Consider the following 12049-nt stretch of genomic DNA (forward strand, 5'->3'; position numbering starts at 1 on the left):
AATTTGAAATCAACTATAGATTCAGCCTGGTAGAAATATGAATGCCTAATAACACCTGCAGTACTTGGAAGCAATCTCAAATGACAGAATGATCTCTGTTCATTTCCAAGGCAAGCCATTCAGTACCACGGTAATCCAAGTCTCTGCCAGACCACTAATGCTGAAGGTGAAGATGAATGGCTTTTTGAAGACGTACAAGACCATTTAGAACTAACACCCCCAAAAAAGATGTCCTTTTCATTATAGAGGACTGGAATGCAAAAGTAGGTAGTCAAGAAACACCTGGAGTAACAGGCAAATTTGGCCTTGGAGTAGAGAATGAAGCAGGGCAAAGGCTAATAGAGTTTTGCCAAGAAAATGCACTGGTCATAGCAAACACCCTCTTCCAACAACACAAGAGAAGACTCTACACATGGACATCACCAGATGGTCAACACCAAAATCAGATTGATTATATTCTATATAGCCAAATATGGAGAAGCTCTATACAGTCAACCAAAACAAGACCAGGAGCTGACTGTGGCTCAGATCATGAACCCCTTATTGCCAAATTCAGACTTAAATTGAAGAAAGTGAGGAAAATGACTAGACTATTCAGGTATGACCTACAGTAAATTCCTAGTGACTATACAGTGTAAGTGAGAAATAGATTTAAGGGACTAGATTTGATCGACAGAGTGCCTGATGAACTATGGTTGGAGGTTCGTGACATTGTACAGGTGACAGGGATTAAGACAACCCCAAGAAAATGAAATGTAAAACAGCAAATTGGCTGTCTGAGGAGGCCTTACAAATAGCTGTGAAAAGAAGACAAGTGAAAAGCAAAGGAGAAATGGAAAGATATAAGCATCTGAATGCAGAATTCTAAAGAATAACAAGGAGAGATAAGAAAGCCTTCCTCAGTGATCAATGCAAAGAAATAGAGGCAAACAATAGAAAGGGAAAGACTAGAGATCTCTTTAAAAAAAATTAGAGATACCAAGGAAACATGTCATGCAAAGATGGGCTCAATAAAGTACATAAGTGATATGGACCTAACAGAAAGAGAAGATATTAAGAAGAGGTGGCAAGAATACACAGAAGAACTGTACAAATAAAAGATCTTCACAGCCCAGATAATCACAATGGTGTGATCACTCACCTAGATCCAGACATCCTGGAATGTGAAGTCAAGTGGGCCAGGGGAAGCATCAGTGTGATCAAGGCTAGTGGAGGTGATGGAATTCCAGTTGAGCTATTTCGAATCCTAAAAGATGATGTTGTGAAAGTGCTGCACTCAATAGGTCAGCAATGGAAAACTCAGCAATGGGCACAGGACTGAAAAAGGTAAGTTTTCATTCCAATCTCAAAGAAAGGCAATGCCAAAGAATGCTCAAACTACCACACAAGTGCACTTATCTCACACCCTGGTAAAGAAAAGCTCAAAATTCTCCAAGCAAAGCTTACAGCAACACAGGGACCGTGAACTTCCTGATGTTCAAGTTGGTTTTAGAAAAAGGAAGAAAATTCCAGAAAATCATCTATTTCTGGTTTATTGACTTTGCCAAAGACTTTGACTGTGTGGATTACAATAAACTGTGGAAAATTCTGAAAGAAATGGGAATAACAGACCACCTGACCTGCCTCTTGAGAAATCTGTATGCAAATCAGGAAGCAACAAGTAGAGCTGGACATGGAATAACAGTCTGGTTCCAAATAGGAAAAGGAGTACGTCAAGGCTGTATATTGTCACCCTGCTTATTTAACGTATATGCAGAGTACATCATGAGAAACGCTGGGCTGGAAGAAGCACAAGCTAGAATCAAGGTTGCTGGGAGAAATATCAATAACCTCAGATATGCAGATGACACCACACTTATGGTAGAAAGTGAGGAAGAATTAAAGAGCCTCTTTATGAAAGTGAAAGAGGAGAGTGGAAAAGTTGGCTTAAAGCTCAACATTCAGTGCCAGGAGCCAGCATGAGGAACTCCGCCCATGGCAAAGGTCATGAGGAAGGAGGCTTGGCATAGACAAAGGCGTGATCAAGCCTCAGGAAACCTCCTGATCCTTAGCATCTACCCCCAAAACCAGAGTCTATCTACTTTACTGTTTCATGCTCTCGCCTACACCTCTGACTTTATGGGGGGCTGTTCCCCACCAGTTCTCTCGGAGAAGGAGTAAACATGCAGCTCCAAGTCAATAAAAATTCCTAGGCGTGACAAGACTGTTTCAACTTAGAACTCCTCTGAAGGTTTTCTAGCCCACCTGTGTAAGTTCGTCCGGCCACATTTGATTGTTTACAGCCTCCCAACCTGAGAGGCATGAGGTGTTTTAGACTTACTAAAGGCAAATTCTTTGGGGGAGTTAGAAATTATTAGTATAGTGGGTTGGTTAGGAATTATATTGGTGAAGGGTTTTTCATTTGTTGTGCCAATAATTGCTGCTAATTCCATGCCCTGGGTGGGACAAGGGTGTCTCAGGTCAAACCTCTCTGTTGGCAAACCAGCTGGTGTGACAGGATTATCCATACTCCTGCCACTACACACATGATTGTTTACTACCTCTCAACCATAAACAGCACAGAGAGTTTTGGAGTATTTTGAGAGTCTTAATTAGCATAGGGCTTTTCTCATTGTTGAGTCAATGATTGCTGCCAGGCCTCCATATCCTTAGGCACCTGGGAATATATTAATCAATGTATTTGGAATAGAGAAAAGGAAATACAGTAGTTTTTAAGGTTAGCAATACTAGACTTTTTGAGTTAATGAATTTTCTCTTTTGTAATAGATCACTGTACTTTGTTATAAATCACTGTGTCCTTGATATGTAAAAATGTAACTTTATCATTATCTTAAGACTAAATAGATCTTAAGGGGAACATTGGTGAAGGGTTTTCATTTGTTGGGCTGATGCTTGCTGCTAAATCTCCATACTCCCTGCCATTATAATGAATACAACTAACATATAGGAGAAATAAGTATTAACCTTTAAGATTAATCATGTTAACCTTGGGTTAAATAAACTCCTTTCTTGATTGTAACTCACTACTCCCTCACCCTATAGGAATGCAACTTTATTTGGAGGGTGGTGCCTGGTTTAAGAAAAAACACCCTTGGAAAAAATAAGTTTTTTGGTTATCAGAAAGAAAGGGTCATAAAATGTCAGCAGATCTCATGGCCATAAGATGATGTAAAACCCCTAAGATCTTTTTTTATGTAAAGCACCTGATTTTGATAAAGGTCAGGACTGCTGACTCCCACATGACTCTGTATTCATCCCTATATATAACAAAAGGTATATAAGCAAACTTAAAGAAATCGAGATCAGTTCCCGGAAAGACCGATTCCCCCATGTCGTTCTTTTTTTGCTCCCCGTTTTTCTGGCTGAATTCCCATCTGGTGCATGGGTACCCACCAAGCCTGCTAATTTTGCCTGGGCTTCTAAGATCGGACCAGGGGGCCTCAGTCCCTCCTCTCCTTTGGGAGAACAGGAAGACGCTTGTGGCCTACATAGGTGATGAGTGGTATTCCATGTAAACCAAGTTATTCAGCCTCTTTTTCTCTGCTAATTTTCTAATCCCTCTCTATCTGTAATTAAACAAGTTATTTCCAAGGATGCTGACTCCGTCCCCACCTTTGAAACACCCTGGATCCACCAGGGCTGGACCCTGGCAATTCAGAAAACTAAGATCATGGCATCCAGTCTCATCACTTCACGGCAAATAGATGGGGAAACAGTAGAAACAGTGGCTGACTTTATTTTCTTTTTGAGCTCCAAAATCACTGCAGATATTGATTGCAGCCATGAAATTAAAAGACACTTACTCTTTGGAAGGAAAGTTATTACCAACCTAGACAGCATATTAAAAAGCAGAGACATTACTTTGCCAAAAAAGGTCCTTCTAGTCAAGGCTATGGTTTTTCCAGTGGTCATGTATGGATGTGAGAGTTTGACTGTGAAGAAAGCTGACTGCTGAAGAATTGATGCTTTTGAACTGTGGTGTTGGAGAAGACTCTTGAGAGTCCTTTGAACTGCAAGGAGATGCAACCAGTCATCCTAAAGGAGATCAGCGCTGGGTGTTCATTGGAAGGACTGATGTTGAACTTGAAACTCCAGTACTTTGGCCATCTGATGCAAAGGGCTGACTCATTTGAAAATACCCTGATGCTGAGAAAAATTGATGGCAGGGGGAGAAGGGGACGACAGAGGATGAGATGGTTGGATGGCATTACCGACTCAATGGACATGGGTTTGGGTGGACTCCCAGAGTTGGTGATGGACAGGGAGGCCTGGTGTGCTGCGGTTCATGGGGTCACAAAGAGTCCTACACGACTGAGCAACTCAACTGAACCAAACTGATGATGAATATTTAAAAACATGAATGAAAAAGATCCACATAAGCCACCTCTTGAGAGGTGTCTTGTTTTAGAAAATAAATGATGGAAGAAGTGCAGTATCTTTGTAGAAATGGGGTATAAAGGAGGCTTAAGCAATTGTACCCAGTGAATTATAAAATTCCTAAAAATACTCAAATGAAATGTTATTATTTACTGAATATTGACAGCAGCAGGTTTCATAATTTTTTAAATTAATTTGTTTTGAAATATTTTTATACTGTAATATATAAAAGCAGAGATAAAAGAAAAATGAAAGTGAAATCTCTGGGTTGACTTCTAGCTCTGGTAATAAATTTAATAGGATTTTAGGCATGGGATTAGAAGAACAGTGTATTTGAGCAATGATATATTTGAAGCACTTTCAGATTTAAATGATAATAACTAAGCTTGGTAATAAAATAATATTTGATGTACCACGAAGTACACTCACCACCTTACATATATTATCTCATTTATCTCTTAGCAATCATCATGAAGAATGAGGCAGTTTCTACTATAATTCTCTTCTATACAACTGAAAAAGCAGAAAAATACTCAATCTAAAAACATTAAGTATTTTGTCCAAGATCATATTATCTGGTGATGGGCCAAACTGGGATGCAATAAGCCCAGTGAATACAACACCATAGACTGTACTCTGAACCATCAGGACAACCTCTATAGACCATAATAAAGAAAAAAAAAAATTCTCTGTGTACATCAGAAAACTCCTGCCTGTTACTTAATATGCACCTCAATATCTCAATTTTACAGATAAATTAAATGAGCCTAACTTTCAACAGAGTTTTTATAAAACTTAAACGTACAAATACTTATGAATATAAAATATCTAGTGTCAACTGAAAAATAAACACATACTGTAAGACCTGTGAGTTTAAATTTTAATCAGGGTCTTACTGCAGACTATAGCCTGGAAAACAGCTTCTCAGATAGCTCTGAAGAACTGCTCCAAATAGGTAGGGAGGGAAGGATATATATATATATATATATGATTTTTGGCTAGGGAATATGTGCAGTCACACACACATTTTGGTAAAATATTACTGCTAGTCACAAATAACAGATATCTCAGTTAATGATTTTGATGCTTTTCTGCATATGTGAAGTTATAAGAATCTGCATTTATTAAAAGTCTTCCTAAAACTGACATCAAACTTGGTAAGAAGCTTGTTTTTCCAAAGCATAGAATGTCTCGTCCAGTTTTCCTCCAAAACCCTTCCAGGATGCACTGTTAGTCATCAACTGAAGGGGCTAGTGACTTAACCTTATAGGATGGTGAGGAAAATCCTTTGTTTTATGCTGGCAACATCTCTTACCCCAGTAGTCAAGCTTTCTTTCACTCCCTGTCTTCCTGCTCTTCCTTTATCAAGTATTCTCCATAAGAAAGACTTATAAGAAAAATGCTGTTGTTTTGTGCTTATCAACAGTGATGCTATGGCTAGAAACACGTGGGAGCATTCATCTGAGCCCAATAGTCTCCCCATAGATAACTCTCTTTTCAAGATTCATGCTGTGGCTGGACTAGCCCTTGTGATTTTTATTATGATTGCAAGGTGCCCTTAATCATAGCCATAAGGAAGCTTTGAAAAACAAAGTTTACTACACACACTTCCTGGAGGGTACACCTGGTACCTCAGAGTGAGGTGGGGGAGAGTAGTGTGGTGGGAAGGTTAGGAAGTGGGGGAGATGGAGGTTTAGGGAGGTGGGGAAGCAGGTCTGGGCTTCTGATTTTATTTGGTCGAGGGTGGGGGCCTAAGGTTTCACAGGTTCCATTGCTTATTGGTAATTGAATGCATAAAAGTGGTTAAGTGCCAGATGGGAAAAACAAGTGATCAAAAGGTCTATTATGAAGCCAACCAATTACCAGATATCTCTAAAACAAAGGAAGGGGGTGGGGCCTATGGGGGTAGGGAGTAGGATGCCCCCTCCCACAGACTTTCACCAAGTCCTGTTTCCACATGAAGCTGGAGAGGATGGAGAGTGTGCTGGACCAGCTCAAACACTTGATTGCAGTGGAGCCCAACATAGGCAAATTCCACACTATTGACTAGTACAAGCCTCAGAATGCCACCACCAATGCATCCTTGATCCTGGCCATGGAATGGACACCCACCTATCAGGAGCTGGTGGAGGATGCCATACCCCATGCAGGAGCCTGGGTGGGTCACAAAAGGAACAAATTATAAATACTCTTGACAAACTTTGCTATTTGGAGCAGAAATTTGAAGAAAATTCCAGGCTGGGACTCCATGGAAGTGGATGCAAGGCTCTCTTTCAATAAGAATGCCATGCTGGCCCTGCCCAGAGCCTCATCAAGAGATATAAGGAAGCCAGGATCAGCAAGGACTGGGTTCTTATAAAGCTGTCATCCACCTGGAAAGGAATTCAGTCTGGAAAGAAGCTAGAGGAGGAGCATGGTATGCACTACAGTATAACCCTACTCTTATCCTTTGCCCAGTTGATGGCCTATGCAGAGACAGGTGAATTCGTGTCCCTGTTCCTGGGTTGTATTCTCGACCAGCTCATGGCCAACATATACAAGAAGTTGTAGGAACACCTGGAGGACTCACTAGTGAAGAGTGTCAACAAGATCTGCAACTATTACAAGAAGCTCCACTATAAGATGATCATCATGGGTGCCTCTTTCCACAGCACTGCTAGATCAGGGCCCTGGAAACCTGCTGTTTCCTCACCACCTCACCCCAGGTCAAAGACCACAGCAAGATGGTGCCTGCACTGTTTGCCAAGGCAGTCCAGCTCTGGAGAAGTTGCACCTGGGTGAAAAATTAATCTGCTGACTGCACAAGAAGGTCCACATGGCCATGGAGAAGCTTTCCAATGGGATCTGTAGGCTTGCTGCAGAGACTATGAAGCTGAATCAGATGCTGATGAAGGAATGTTCAACATGGAGATTGGAAAATAGCACAAATCCTGAAGCTGGACCACAAGATCTTCACTATCTTTAAACTGGGGCCTACTTGCACACGTTTTGCAATGAATCTTGGATTCTTTACTACTTGGGATGGGGAGAAACCATAGATACTTGATTATATATACTTGACTATATGTAAAAATATTTTTTAATATTTTATTTTTTGTTAAATAGATAACCAGTTGGAGTTTGATGTGTGATGCAGGGCATCCAAAGCTGGTGCTCTGTGACAACCTGGAGGGATGTGGCAGGGAGGGATGTGGGAAGGGGTTCAGGGTGGATGGGACATACGCTTGCCTATGACTGATTCATATTGATGTATGGCAAGAACCATCACAATATTGTTAAGTAATAATCTCCAAATTAAAATAAATTAAAAAAACAACAAAAATAAACAAAAAGTGTAGAAAAGATCCTCCCCTAAAAGCCATCAGAGAGTTTAGGTCTTTTGAACATGAGCTGCCCATTTTCCTTGCTTGGCGCCCTGCAATAAATGCTGTATTTTCCTTCACTGCAAACTGGTATCAATAGATTGGCTTTGCTGTACATCAGGTGAGCACACCCAAGTTTGTTTTGGTAACTTTGGCTATTCCAGCCAAAGTAGAACCAGTGAGGATAGTTCTATAAAATATTCAAAGTTGGAAGACTTGATAGAAGGAAGCTATTACTTTATACATAGGAGTCTTTTATGCTATATTCTATATGTAGAAAACTTCAGACAAACATAACAGAAAAAAATGTAGCCTAATTTCAGCAAAAACTGCTCTTCCAAATACTAATTTTTGAACTTCTTTTGATATAATTTGTTTACACTTTGAAACCAAATTTATTCTAACAAAAATTCTTGCTTTATTATAGTTAATTCCATTAAGGAGGATAAGCAATGATAATTTTTATAATAATTAAAAAAAAACATATTTTTCTTAAGAGGAAAACAATGTCCAAAGTGATCCAAGTGGAACTGTTTCCAAATTGGAGACATGTATTTAAGTGATACAAACTGACAGTTTCTCACTCTGGAAATTCTGTGCTATGTTTTGAGTTTTCCTGAACCATCACCTTCCCTTTCTTGTCATAAGTAAAACCACACAGCAAGTAACATGCTGAAATAAGCAGAAATTTTCTGAAAAGAGCCAATACCACTAGGAGTGATCTGGGTTAGCAGGAAAAAAAAAAAAAAAAGCCAGTCAGTCCGAGCTTTCTTTTTTGTCTTTGGATAATAGAAAATGCTCAGATTTTCGACATAACTTTATCTCAAAAAAATATTTAACTTTAAATCCTTATAAATGTTTATTATATTTAGTCTTTTAAAAATCATGATATTCTGTATACTGTAGATCTCTTTCATAGCTCATTCTCCCACAGCAGTTGAATCTCTTGAGAAAAGATAGCATGTAAATGTCCACCATAACAGACCTACCTGGCCAAGTAAAACATCTCCTGTCCACTATCTAACTTACTATCTGAGATGATGATATGGTGAACACCCTACTCAACACTGATAGCAATTCAGGGAATCCTTTAATCCACTCTATTTATTGTCTTTGAGGCTGCCCCAGTGGCTCTACTGGTAAAGAATCTGCCTGCATTAGCAGGAGACATAAGAGACTTCTGTTCAATCCCTGAGTCTGGAAGATCCCCTGGAGGATGCCATGGCAGTTTCCTCAGTATTCTTGCTGGAAAATCCCATGGACAGAGAAGCCTAGTGAGCTACAGTCTGTGGGATCTCAAAGGGTTGGACACAACTGAAGAGACTTAACACACACACACACACACACACACACACACACTTATTTTATTCACTCTCCAGTGTTGAAAGGCACAGTGAAAATACTGACATTGGAATAAAAATATTAGTGAATGTAAGAGTAAGGAGAGGGTAAAAGAGCAATCTTAGACTTCTGTCTAGAAAGAAAAAAATATACATAATACTTAAACTTGAATATTTTATAACATGATCATAAATTTTAGAAGAATAAATTTTCAAGAACTAAATACTTGGTGATACCACAGTCTATCTAAACTCCAAAGTACTTAGCTCAGTTTGGATGATATATTGCAAAGAACATTATTAATCTGCCTTTAGTTTGTGATCATTTAAAATATAAGCATAACTATTGATAACGTCTATAATCTTCACTAGAGGCAGATTAACTGCAAGGGACATTCTGATTCAGATATAGTGTCCAATTTCTTATTGAATCTTGGTAAGTTATTTGCCTTCATAAAATATTATGGCAGGGTTCCAAGGGTTAATTATGAGTTGCATAAAAGGTGCTTCCTTCAACTCATTTTAATTTATTGCTTTCTGCTAAGCATTGCCCAGGAACTTGGCTCATTGAAGTTGCAAATAAAAGTTACTTTTACTTCGCCCCCTTCCCATTCTACTTGCATCTGATATATGTAGTCAACAACATCTAATTTCACAGCTCAGTTGTTCAGTCCTTGAAAAAAAGACATTTCCTCAAAATTAGGTGGTAAAAATGAGTTGGAGAGGCTGTACTAAAAAAAATTCATAGTTTTAAAGGTGATATTTATGTAAGCTATATTTATGAATTCCATCAATTTATTGAGAGTATACTAATAAATTCTCTCTAAACTCTGCAAGAAGGAATAACTTATAGATGCATATTTCTAATAATATAATACCAACATATTATTTCAATTATGGACTCAAAGCATAAAAATGGATGGTTATGATATATGGGATAATAGATGATCAACACGTGACTATACACTGTAATTCAGAAGATGGCCACAGCACTTGAGTAGTTTATGAACTGCAGCAGCTAGAATCCCCAAATGCCTACATACTTTCAGGGGGAAGCCATTACTGTTATAAAAATGAAAACATTTATTTAAATCTTAACAAATTTCAATGCCATGCCTGAAAACTCAATATCCACATTTTAGAATCTGCCTCATGAGAGGAAACTGCTCAAATAATAATATAATGTAGGCTCTTTAAAGCTACATTCACAAAATTTGATTGAGATAAATGTTTATCAAAATCTATCCAGAGGGATTAAGACTGTAAGTGGGGAAAACAGTGACAAGAGGAGGAATGACTTTAACTTTTTCATTTAAGCTGTATTAATTGTTGAGTGATTCTATATAAAAATATAAAAGGACAATCTGGTATTTTCTCTGTTCTGTAGTGCTGTACTGAGATGGTGACTGTAGTCATGAAATTAAAATATGCTTACTCCTTGGAATAAAACTTAAAACAAATCTAGACAGCACATTAAAAAGCAAAGCCATCACTTTGTCAACCCAGGTCCATATAGTCAAAACTATGGTTTTTCCTGTAATTGTGTATGTAATGTGAGAGTTGGACCATAAAGAAGGCTCAGTGCTGAAGAACTGATGCTTCCAAAATGTGCTGGAGAGGATTCTTGAGAGTCCCTTGGCAGCAAGGAGAGCAAACCAGTCAATCCTAAAGGAAATCAACCCTGAATATTCACTGGAAGGACTGATGCTGTAGCTGAAACTCAATACTTAGGCCACCCAATAAGAAAAGCCGACTCATTGGAAAAGTCTTGGATGCTGGGAAAGATTGAGGGCATGCAAAGAAGTGGATAACAGTGGATGAGATGGTTGGATGGCATAATTGACTGAGTAAACATGGGAGTTGGTGATGGACAGGGAAGCCTGGCATGCTGCAGTCCATTGAGTCTCAAAGAGTCAGACATGACTGAGTGACTGAACAAGAACAAATAAAAGATGTACTCCAAAAGACCATAATATTTTAATATTTTTCATAATATTTAAGTATGGAGACATGGAATCTTTTTGTTTTTGGTATTACATTATGAACCTCTTCTCCACGAAATATGCTCAATTTCAAGGAACCACATTTTCAGTTTATTCCACTGAGCTTTTGAAATATTATCTTGCACGAGTTTTTAAGTGTACATATTTTAGGCTTTAAGTATCCCCTAATTTTTATAAACTGGGAAAATGTATTTCTAGGATATACCATGTTGAAAAATTTTTCATTCAGTGACTGTTCACGAGTGCCACATATTTTATTTTCATTTTATTATATTTTAACAGCATCTGTGTCAGCTATTTTACAAACCTACTTTACAGATGAGAAAATGAAGCTTGAGGGATGTGAAACAATTTTTCTATGAAAACATATGCAGATGAAAACTCAAAGCTCTCAAAATTTGAACAATATCTTTTGAAGCACTACTCTTAACTCTGGATTGGGAACCCTGAGATGCATGATAGATTGATTTCAGAACAACACAAGAAAAGAAAAGAGCGAATGCTGTAGCAAAAGAGTTTGTGTTCACATTGTTTTGAGACATATATCCTAGCCTATGGAACAGGCTGTCTCCTGTGATTATTCCCACAATTGTGCAGAGAGACAGTCTGGCAAGGATTGCCAAATGAAATACAAACAAGTCATTTAACTCTGAGTTGCAAACACACCATAATTTTTTTCAATATGTGTGTTCCAGATATTGCATAAACATACTTACATGAAAATCTTATTAAGTTTTTACCTGAATTTCAAACATAACTTGAATCCTGTACTTATATTTGCTTAATTTGGAAAATCATGTCCTTTCTTTTTGAGGCAGCTTTGTTGAAAGTTGGCTCAGCAGGTCTGAGGAGCTCTCCCTTTTAGAAAGTTCACTTCTAAATGACTTGCTCAAAGACATACAACTAGCTAATAAGAGGGCTTGGACTAAAATCCAAGTCTCTTTACTCCCACCTTGGGAATCTTTAC

At 38.4% G+C, this 12049-nt stretch overlaps 1 pseudogene; it reads left to right on the forward strand.

The window, feature by feature from the left end:
- Positions 1-6334: 6334 nt before the first annotated feature.
- On the forward strand, positions 6335-7342 carry LOC120882884 (annotated as a pseudogene).
- The last annotated feature ends 4707 nt before the right edge of the window (positions 7343-12049 follow it).

This window comes from Oryx dammah, unplaced genomic scaffold (genome assembly GCF_014754425.2).
Source record: "Oryx dammah isolate SB20612 unplaced genomic scaffold, SCBI_Odam_1.1 HiC_scaffold_24, whole genome shotgun sequence".
Lineage (NCBI taxonomy): Eukaryota > Metazoa > Chordata > Mammalia > Artiodactyla > Bovidae > Oryx > Oryx dammah.